We start from the raw sequence: 10,205 nt of genomic DNA on the forward strand, positions 1-10,205 counted from the left end.
GGATTAGATGACCTCCAGAAGCCACTTCCAATCTAAATGATTCTGTTTGAAGAATTTACTCTCTGACGTGCCAATTATTCTATATTAAAAACTTTCTTTCAGCAGGTTTTGCATCAGGTTTATTACTTGTTATCATGTATTTCAAAATTCCAATTTTCCTGTTCATACAGTAAGTCTACAGACAGTGTTGTACACAGATATGTACATATATCTTATCTTCTTGTCATTGCAACTTCTTCCCTTTCTACTGCTGCACTTCCCCTTCAACCAGGGAACATGTTTTCAGCATCAGAAAAACTGTGCACTTTCAAGCTTACTTGATCTAAAAAGACCCACACCTTCTTCAATATCTTAACTCATGATACAGGGATGATACGAGCAGGAAAGCAGAGGGCTGTGACCCATCTCATTTTGTGGCAAAAACTTTTTCCCTCTGTCCACTCAGACACATTAGAAAGACAGCTGTCTTTGCTACTCTTTCCAAAGATTAAGAAATATTCCACAACAGACACAATCTAACAGATATTTTCTACAAGTGCCTTACCTCTCAGAGCAATCTATTTTACTAAGCAGATTTTGGAACCCCATTTATGTATTTATGTTCTGTTTACAAACACCCACACCCAACAAACTAGTTTATCAGCTTCACAAAGTCCTCCCTGGAAACATCCTGACAGCAGATTTAAATAAGCACCTTAAAAGCCACAGAGGTTTTCTAATAATGAACACATTGGTTTTGTTTCTGTTTAAAGTTAAGAATACAGGTAAAAGGTGACATAAATAAATTTAAAACATGTCAGTCTTTGTTTATGGACTAAGACTCTGTGATCCAGGTTACAATTATGGCTCTTCCAACAGCTGTACCAATATGACAGAGTAAGACTGAGACTGGAACAAACTGCCGAAGATATGAATTTCAAAAAACACATCTGAGCAAAATATACTTGAAAACAACTTAACCTTCACTAAAAGGGCACCTCCAGGAAGCTCAATGTTAATGCCTGAAAGGTGCATTTTAATTCTCACCTAATAGGTCATGATTAAAATTCATGGGGAGAATCTGAGAATTATTACAGAAATGATTAGTGTACCTGGTGGCCTAAAGAGAAAACAAACCTTCCATGGTGTATTTCCACACATTTTTGCAACCTTTTTGTTAAAAGCGCTTTTTTTTTGATAGCAAGATCAAGTGCCAATAAAACCTATCAGTCCACTGCATGCATAAAATGAGTATAATCCCATGACAAATTAATCTAGACTAGAAATCAAAAAGTGTGTAATTAGTAAGGTCAGTCAAGTTTGAAATAGCCTTCCTATTACAGCAGAGGTAATAGCAATATACAACTAATTATTTTTAAATGAGAGCTGAATAAATTTACAAAACCCCCTAACAATGCAGAGATCACTCTCTGAAATTAAGAACTCACCAAAAAGTTCAGAGAGCAGAACAGACGAACAAAGGAGAGAGAAGAAAACCACAGCAGTTTCTGTGGGCCCATGGAAGAACAGAGACACAGAGATGGCTCTTGAGATCATTTAATGTTGTCAGAAGTAAATAAGAAGTTACACCATGGCTTCATAATCAATCTAAGACAGTACTGGCAGAAAAAAAAAAGAGTCACCACCCTTACTATCATTGTTACCTTCACCACAAGCAGCTTAAGTCAATCAAACTCACAGTGTAGCTTCCTCTAGCAGCACTGGCTTCTGCCATATGCCTTATTGACCATAAAGCCAGCTCCCTGTAAGGAGCATCACAACACCTGTGATTGTTCCACTCTCTCCCCTACCAACACTTGACTTCCTCCTCTGGACTGAGCCAATGTCCACATGGCTGGGCAAGTGAGCTGGGTCAGGAAGTTGTTGTAATCAGAGTACCTCAGGGAACACAAAAAAAAAAAAAAAANAAAAAAAAAAAAAAAGAAGAAGAAGTAGAAGCACATCTTTTTAACCAGATTAGTTCTTTTTACTCACTTCCTGGCTGTGGAAGTCCCTTTGATGAGAGAAGGGAAGGAGCAGCTACAACTCAGACTGTCTTGAAATACTAGGGGGTACACCACAAACACAAGAGAGCCACATTATAAATTAAAATTTAAATTATAATAAATATAAATATATAAATATAAAAATTTGCAATCCCCTTACTAATCACCAAATCTTAATCTGTGAATCACTTTTTAAAAGATGGAATGCTATTTTTAACCAAGCAATATATTTCACTGTGACCACTTGAAAGCAAACAGTGCAGAGCAATTTTTACAGCCAAGTTGTTCACAGCCCCAGAGTCCTTTCAGAAAAAAAGCAGTTATTTTAAAAATCAAATAAATAAAACAAAACAAGCCCAGCATGATTTCCCACCTCTGCCGAAAAGAGAAGGAAGTAGTGGAAGGCTCTGTCACTCACTGAGCTCTGCGGCTCATCAGCTGGTGCTGGCTCCCCTCTGGACACTCACTGGCAGCATTCTTACAATGCTGTAGTCAATTTGTGCTTACTGTAACTGTATTTTGAGTATTTTCAAGTTCAAACTATAAAATAAGTTATTAATCATATAATTATTACACTCACTGGCAGCATTCTTAAAACACTGGAGTCAATTTGTGCTTACTGTATTTGTAGTCTTTTCAAGTTTAAACTACAAAGTAAGTTATTAATCATACAATTATTACCCTCTAACCCACATAAACAGAGTTAGCTACAATCCTAGTTAAAACCTAGGCAGAGGCATAATTTGCAGAACCAACCTGTGACGTTTAGTAAACCTTCATACAATCTGGAGCCAGACTGGTCAGACAGACAGCCAAGATTTGGTCTATATCATAGCGATTTGGTTAAATAAAGTCAGAGTACCTTTTCTGCATTTAAAGGGATAACAAAATGTTGCCTGTACGAGTCAACAAGATGTCTCTCTGGAAACTGAAAGCACACCTGCCTTTCTGAAAGTTTTAGCTGAAAAACAACGCAGTTCTGAGACTAGAGCTCGACAGCGAGAGAGACGAGCAACATTTACCTGAGCAAGTTAATTCTTATTTGTCACTAGATTTTGCTCTGTTTTAAAGAAGAGCTGACATTTTGAATCTTTTTCCCCCCCCTTAGGTACACACCGGATGGGTACACACACGCACACAGCTGTGAAATGTGGTAGGATATGACCTATTCACGGCACTGTCAAACCACGCAGTCTTAGCACAGCTCTGAGAGAGTGACAGCCGGGGCAAAGTACACACGACACTGCAGGAACTCCAGACACGAGGAGTCACCAAGTCCATTACATTCAGTGTCGTACCTGCTTCAGACTGTATCAGCAGGTTTTCAAGTACTTTTATCTAAAGAATTTTTGTACCAGTTCACAGGTCGGGAGACAGTGGAAGAGGGCTTAAAAACAATAAACCACCAGAAAAACAAACCACCAGGGAAAAAAACAAAAACAAACAAAAAAACCCGAAAAAAACCATAGATGAATCTGACGCATGCAGACGGCACAGATTTAGGACAGTAGTTTGCTAGTCTGGGCTCTTGGGAAGTGACTTCACTTTTCCCGCGGAGGAGGCAGAGAGATGAGCGCTTCCATAGCGCTCTCACTTTCCTGACCACGAAAACAACTTTATTTTTTAAATCCTGCACTGTGCTCGAGTTCCTCTCCTCCCGGAGCGCCACCGGCCAGGGAACTCCACACACACGGACAAACACCAAACACCACGAACCAGCGGGACCATCACCCCGCGCCCCCGCCGCCCTGAGGGCCCGCGGCCAGCGGAGGAGCCACCTCAGGTCACCGGGCACTATCACCCGTCACACAGGGTGGGCCGGCGGCTCCCTCTCCTCCCGCGCCCGTTCTCCTGAGGGAGCGGCGACCTCCCGCCTGCGCCCCTCACGACACCCGCTCTGTTCCGCTCGCCCCGGCGGGGCAGGCCCGGGGCAGAGTCCCAATCTCTCACCGGTGCAGCCGGGCCGTCCTCCCCGCGCTGCCGCTGCCTCCAGCCCGGCGGGGCCGCGCAGACGCCTCAGGGCCGGGACAGCGTCGCCCACATTCCGGCGGCGAGAGGGCGGGCGGGTGCGCGCGCACGGCTGACACGGCGTGAGGGCGGGAGGGAAGGAGGGACGGCACCCGCCCTCAGCGGGGACAGCCCCGCCGGGAGCCCGTGGTGGCTGGGTGCTCCCTGAGGAGAGCGAGGGGTGAGTGGCGCAGCGGCCGGCTCGGCCTGCTTTCTTGTCGGTGTTGAAGTCCTGTGCGGCCCCATGGGAATGTCCCTCTGAAACACGGAATGATAGAATGGTTTGGGTGGGAAGTGGCCTTAAAGACTATCTCATTCCACCCTCTTGCCATGGGCGGGGACGCCTTCCACTAGACAGGTTGGTCCCAGCCCAGTCCAGCCTGGCTTTGGACGCTTACGGGGATGGGGCGGACACAGCTTCTCCGGGCACCCTGTGGCAGGGCCTCACCACCCTCACAGGGAAAAAATTATTCCTAATATCTGATCTAACCCTGCTCTCTAGTGGTAAACAATTATTCTGTGTCCTGTAACTACATGCTCTTGTAAATAAATTCTCTCTTTAAGTTCCCTTCAGGTACTGAAAGGATGCAACTAGGTCACCTCAAAGCTTTCTCTTTTCCCTTCTGAACGATCCCAACTCTCTCATCCTTTCATCACAGCAGAAGTGCTCCATCCCTCTGATCATCCTGGTGCTTTCTCTGGACTCGCTCCAACAGGTCCGTGTCCTTCCTGTGCTGGGACCCCAGAGCTGGAGGCAGGTCGGGTCTCACCGGGGCAGAATCCTCCCCTGTGCTGCTGCCCACGCTTATTTTGATACATGCTTCACTCACACCTGTCAGCATCCGGCAGACACTGAAACCTGTCAAACTCCTCACCCACAACTGAAGGACAATGGAAGCAGCCTATAAAACATGGGGCTCTTTAGAAAAACGACTTAAGTTTGCCTTCAGATTTTGTACCCTGGTCTGGCCAAGTGGTAGATTGTGTTTACTTGTAGACAGTGGTTTGGTGTGGTTAAACAAATATTTAAAAAGTAAGTATCTATGCTTAATTAAATCACCATTGTTTATGTTTAAATAAAATATGTTTAAGTTATGACAGCTTGTCTTGTTGGATTGCACATAAAACAAATTACATTTAAATTAACCACAGCATCTATACAGCTTCTCTGTGCTCTCCCCATTTCAGATGTGGTTCAGAAAAATCTAAAGGAATGTCAGATCACAGCCTTCAATAAAACAACTTTAGTATAAAAGCCAGTGGGCTGTGTCCTGTTGCCCCTGGGACAGTCAGACTGCCCATGTGGGCAGTGATTTTTAGTTGTTTTCTTGTCACTGGGGTCAAAAGGTTTGTTTGTTACATGGTCTTTTTTTGAGCTGAACTGTCATAAAAAACCTGTCTCAAATCTGGCAAGGCAAGCAGGCAAAGGAGAGCATTTCACAGAAAAAAGAAAAAACCACAACAAAAAAACTAGGACTCTCTGGCCAGCTCCCCATTTAAGAATTGTTATTATTTGTCTATAAATGGTGTAAATAGATTACTTTTATCACACGCGGGTTCAGATAAACCACAACAAGGGAAAGCAGAGGAATTCGGGGAAAGGAGGAAAATTATTTTACTGGATATTACATTAGAGAAATATAATATGATAAAAATAATAATATGAAGAAAGTATCCTTGGCACTGTACCCAGCACAGCGCACTGGTGTATGAATGTGGGTAATAAACAGGAGAAACTGAAAATCATTATATTCATAACCACAATTATGAATAAATGGTCATAACTGGTTATTGGAAATGGAGAGTTTGTTCAGGAAGCCTAGGTAGGAAAAAAGAGACATAAGGTACAGAATATACAGACAATATTTGGATAATGGCAAAAAGGAAAAGAACAGCTGAAACCGGATGATTTATAGGGGAAGAGAATAGTCCAAATCCAAAACACAGCCCCACACCAGCCACTATGAGGAGAATTAATTCTACCATCCAAACCCACAAACATACAAGCTAAACTATGGAAAGAAACAATTTATTTAAGATGCTTACAAAAATCATCTGCAATTTTAGAAAACACGTTTAGAAAAATGGTTAAGTAATCTGAAGGCTTTTAGCAGTTCCCTTCAAGAACTCAGGAAAAACCAGCAAAAAGCAAACAGTGCCTGCCCTAAAGTAGAAAAGGATAAGAATCAGAGGCAAATCAGCTTTATTTTGTATCAGACAAATTACTGGAAGAAAGTATTAAGCAAATTATAAGGCCTTGGCTGGTAAGATTAATAACAATCAACAATAACATCTCAACCCCAAATTATGAAATCTTGACTGCAGTAAGGCTTCTGACAATATATCAGCTACTGCTTTCCCAAGCAGCCTCAAGTAGCATTGGCTATACAAAACTTGGTTGAAATGCTTAGAAAATGGCACTCAAAGGTAGTATCAAGTTAATTTTGCAGTTAGTCTTCCAGATGCTTACATTCCAAGTCCTGAACTGCTTCTGTGAGGCAACAGGATAGGGAACATTTTTATCATGTTTGTGGAGGATATCCTGTCCAGGTGAGCACTGTAATCATTTTGAAAGACCTAACTGGAATTGAACAAATCATGACGAATTGGAACAAAGATCTCAGCTAAAGAGGATGTAATTCAATAAGGTGATAAGATATTGCACACAGCTGGGAGTAATAATTGGCTGCAAAAAAGTGAGCTGCAGACAGAGACAAAGCAGTTGCTTTATGGAAAATCTTGGTTCGTGGTAGTTCACAAATAGAAAATGAGGCAACAGTGATTTGTGATCTACCCCTTACCACACACACAGGTATTCCAAGCATCCCAAAATGTCTTAACAATTTGGTGTTGTAAAAAAACATGACTGTGCTACTGAAATGTAGGAAAAGGCTGTCAAACACAAGAACAAAATAATTCTTCTGCTCAAAAAGCTCCTGAAGAGAAATGCTTATTTTTGGGGATCTCCTTTCAGATACAGAGATATCTGGGGAGAATGTAAAGAACTACCAGGAGCCTGGACAACTTGCCCTTGAGTACCAAAGCACGACTGAATGGGATTCAATTGGACGTCTGAAAAGTCCAATTGAAAAGACAAGCCTTCACTGACTTCATGGATCTCACAAACATCACAAGACCCATAGCCCACCCAGTCCTTGCAGACTTCAAAACTCCCACAGGCCTCACAGCCCCCATAGCCCTGAATGACCTCACAAACGCCACAGGCCACCAAGATCTGACAGCTTTCAAAGCCTACAGTGCCATATCAGCTTTCACAGACCCCTTCACACACCCCATAGCCCTAAGAGGCCCCATAGCCCTTATAGCCCCTGTAGCCTTCCCAGACCCCACAGAACTCAAAGCTGTGAAAGACCTCACACACCCTATAGCTTCCAAGGCCTTTGAGTCCTCACAGCCTCCACAGACCTCACAAGTCCAATAGCCCCTATAGACTTCATAGCCCAAACAGACATCTCAGTCCCCAGAAGTCCCACATATGCCCTAACACAGCCCCCCACCCATACACTCCTCCAAGCCCCTATAGCCTTCCCAGGATAGTCTTCCCCCATGTTTTGGGGACCCACGGAACCAAAGGGCAATTGTGACCCTGATGGGCATCATAGAAACAAGGAGATGTGTGAAACCTGATGGAACCAGGGGCCCATTCTGACATTTTGGAACCAAGGAGACCATTGTGACACTATGAAACAAAGGACACCATGGTGACACTGCAGAAATTCTTGGGAGCAGGGGTCCATTTTGACACTGTGAAGCCAAGAAGACCATTTTGAAACTGCAGAACTTCATCGAACCATGAGGACATTGTGACACTGTGAAAGGAGACCATTGTGACACTAAATAACCTAATGAAACCAAAGATCTACTATGACATAGTAGGACCTCATGGATCAAAAGGACTTGTGATGGAACAGAGGCACAGTGGCACCATGCGTCCTCATGGAACCAATGGATCATTGTGACACAGAGGGGCACTGCATAACCAAGGGTCCTTTGTGACACTGCAGAACTGAGGAATCCATCCTTACCCTGTGGAGCCACATGGAACTAATGCCTCGAGATGCTACCTAGAACAGAGGCTAGACAGACTTAAAGGAATTAAGTAGATATTTATTAAAAAAGCCTTCACAGGATACACCTTGGGCAGTACAAGAGCCTGGCTGAGGCTACACCCAAGATAGACAACGGGTCACGAGTTTTCACACTTTTATAAGCTTTGGTCCATTTACATATTGGGGTTAATTGTCCAGTGACAGCTTCAGGTTATGAAGTCCCATCCTCCCAGATTGCAATCCTCAGTTTGCTGTTGTTTATACTTTTGGGGCCTGAAGCTGCAATGGTGTCCTTGGTTCTCAGGCTGCAAAAGGATTGTTGTGTCTAACTAAACTGTGAGGAGAGCTTGCTAACACTTTATACAAAGTTCACTTATGAACTAATGCAGTACAGAATCTGGAAAATATGAAAGCTAAAACTTAAAGCATCAGAACCAAGCGTCCATTGTGACACTACAGAACCTCAAGGAACCAAGGGTGAGCCACTACGGGGCCTCATGGAACTATTGGTCCATTGTGAAATGTGGAACCAAAGCAACCACTGTTTTGCTATAGAACCTCACAGAACCAAGTGTCCCTTATGACACCACAGTGCTGTTTGGAACCCAGGGTTTGTGACACTGAAGAACCAAGGAGACCATTGTGACACCTCAAAACATCATTAAACTAAGTGCCTATTGTGACATTATGAGGCCTCAGTGAACCAAGGCGGGCCATTGTGGCATTGCAGAACCAAGCAGACCAATGTTACACTGCGGGGCTGTATGGAGCCAGGGATACAGTGCGACACTGGGGAACCAAGGAATCTGTTCTGGGAGTGCGGATCCCAATGGAATCAAGAGTCTATTGTGAAATAGAAAGGCCTTGAAGAATTAGGATTCATAAAGATTCATTGTGACACCTCAGGACATCATGTAACCAAGGCTCCATTGTGACACTGCAGAACCAAGGAGACCATTGTTACACTGCAGACCCTCATGGTACCCCGTGTCCAGTGTGACATTATGGGACCTCAATGGCACCAAAGAGCCATTGTGACACTGGAGAACCAGGGATACTATTGTGATTCTGTGGAACAAAAGAGACCATTGTGACACCACAGAACCTCATAGAGTCAAGTGTCCATTGTGGCACACTGGAGTGCCATGGAACCCAGGGTCCACTGTGACACTCTGGAACCAAGGAGACCCCTGTGATACTGTAGAATCTCAATGAACTAAGGCTCCCTGGTGACACTGAGGGGCCTCATGGAACCAAGGGCCTGTTGTGACATTTCAGACCCTAATGGAAGCCAGGAGACCATTCTGACACTGCAGACTATCCTGGAACCAAGGGTCCATTGGGACACAATGGAAATAAGGACACCATTGTGATAACAAGGAACCTCAGAAATCCAAGAGACTCAGAGGGACCCAACGTAACCAAGGGTCCAGCGCAAGACTGTGGAACCTCATGGAACCAAGTCTCCATTGTGACACTGGAGAACCAAGGAGGCTGTTGTAACACCTGGGAAACTCATGGAACTGAGGGTCCCTTGTGACACAGCAGAATGAAGGAGACCATTGTGACACTAAAGAAACTGATGAAACCAAGGGTCTGTGGTGAAACTGAGGGGCCTCATACAAACTAAGGACCATTGTGACACAGCGGTGCCCTGTGTACCCAAGTCACCCATTGTGACTCTGCAGGCCCTCATGGATCAATGCTCCATTGTGACACACAGGGACACCGTGTAACCAAAGGTCAGTTGTGCCAAGTTGAGCCAAGGTGTCCATTGTGAGAATTTCGAGATTGATAGAATTTAAAGTTCCTGGTGACATTGCAGAAACAAGAGCATTATGACATTAAATAACCCAGTAAAGCCAAGGGTCTTTGGTGACACAGAGGAGCCATCATGGAACCAGTGGTCCATTGTGACACACATCCATTGTGACACAGAGGGGCCTTACGTAACTGAGGGGCCTCATGTAACCATGGGGCCATTGAGTCTCAGAGGGACACCATGGAACCAAGGGGCCATTGTGACACTACAGAACCAAGGAGACCATTGTGACACTACTGAACCTCAGGGAACCAAGGGTCTATTGAGACAATGCAGAACCAAGGAGACCACTGTGATCTGGAGAAGCCCAAGGGAACCAAG

The 10,205-nt window shown here is 44.2% G+C and overlaps 1 protein-coding gene and 1 long non-coding RNA gene across 8 annotated transcripts in view; one reads left to right on the top strand and one right to left on the bottom strand.

The window, feature by feature from the left end:
- RABGAP1L (RAB GTPase activating protein 1 like) overlaps window positions 1–4,031 on the bottom strand; it is a 230,193-nt gene extending 226,162 nt beyond the window's left edge. For 4 of the 7 annotated variants that reach the window (XM_019007609.2, XM_015635757.2, XM_015635755.2 and 1 more), the window contains exon 1: window positions 3,936–4,024. The gene's annotated coding sequence lies outside the window, so the exon portion shown is untranslated. Of the gene's footprint in view, window positions 1–3,935 lie in introns of all 7 variants that reach the window. The other 3 variants (XM_015635758.2, XM_015635753.2, XM_033516280.1) reach the window with 1 other exon arrangement.
- Window positions 4,032–4,080: 49 nt separating this feature from the next.
- LOC107207966 lies at window positions 4,081–5,090 on the top strand. Its single transcript, XR_001523012.1, has 2 exons — window positions 4,081–4,173; window positions 4,557–5,090. It is a non-coding gene; the product is annotated as an uncharacterized LOC107207966 (long non-coding RNA).
- Window positions 5,091–10,205: the final 5,115 nt, after the last annotated feature.

The sequence above is a fragment of the Parus major genome, chromosome 8, assembly GCF_001522545.3.
Source record: "Parus major isolate Abel chromosome 8, Parus_major1.1, whole genome shotgun sequence".
In the NCBI taxonomy this organism is placed as follows: Eukaryota; Metazoa; Chordata; class Aves; order Passeriformes; family Paridae; genus Parus; species Parus major.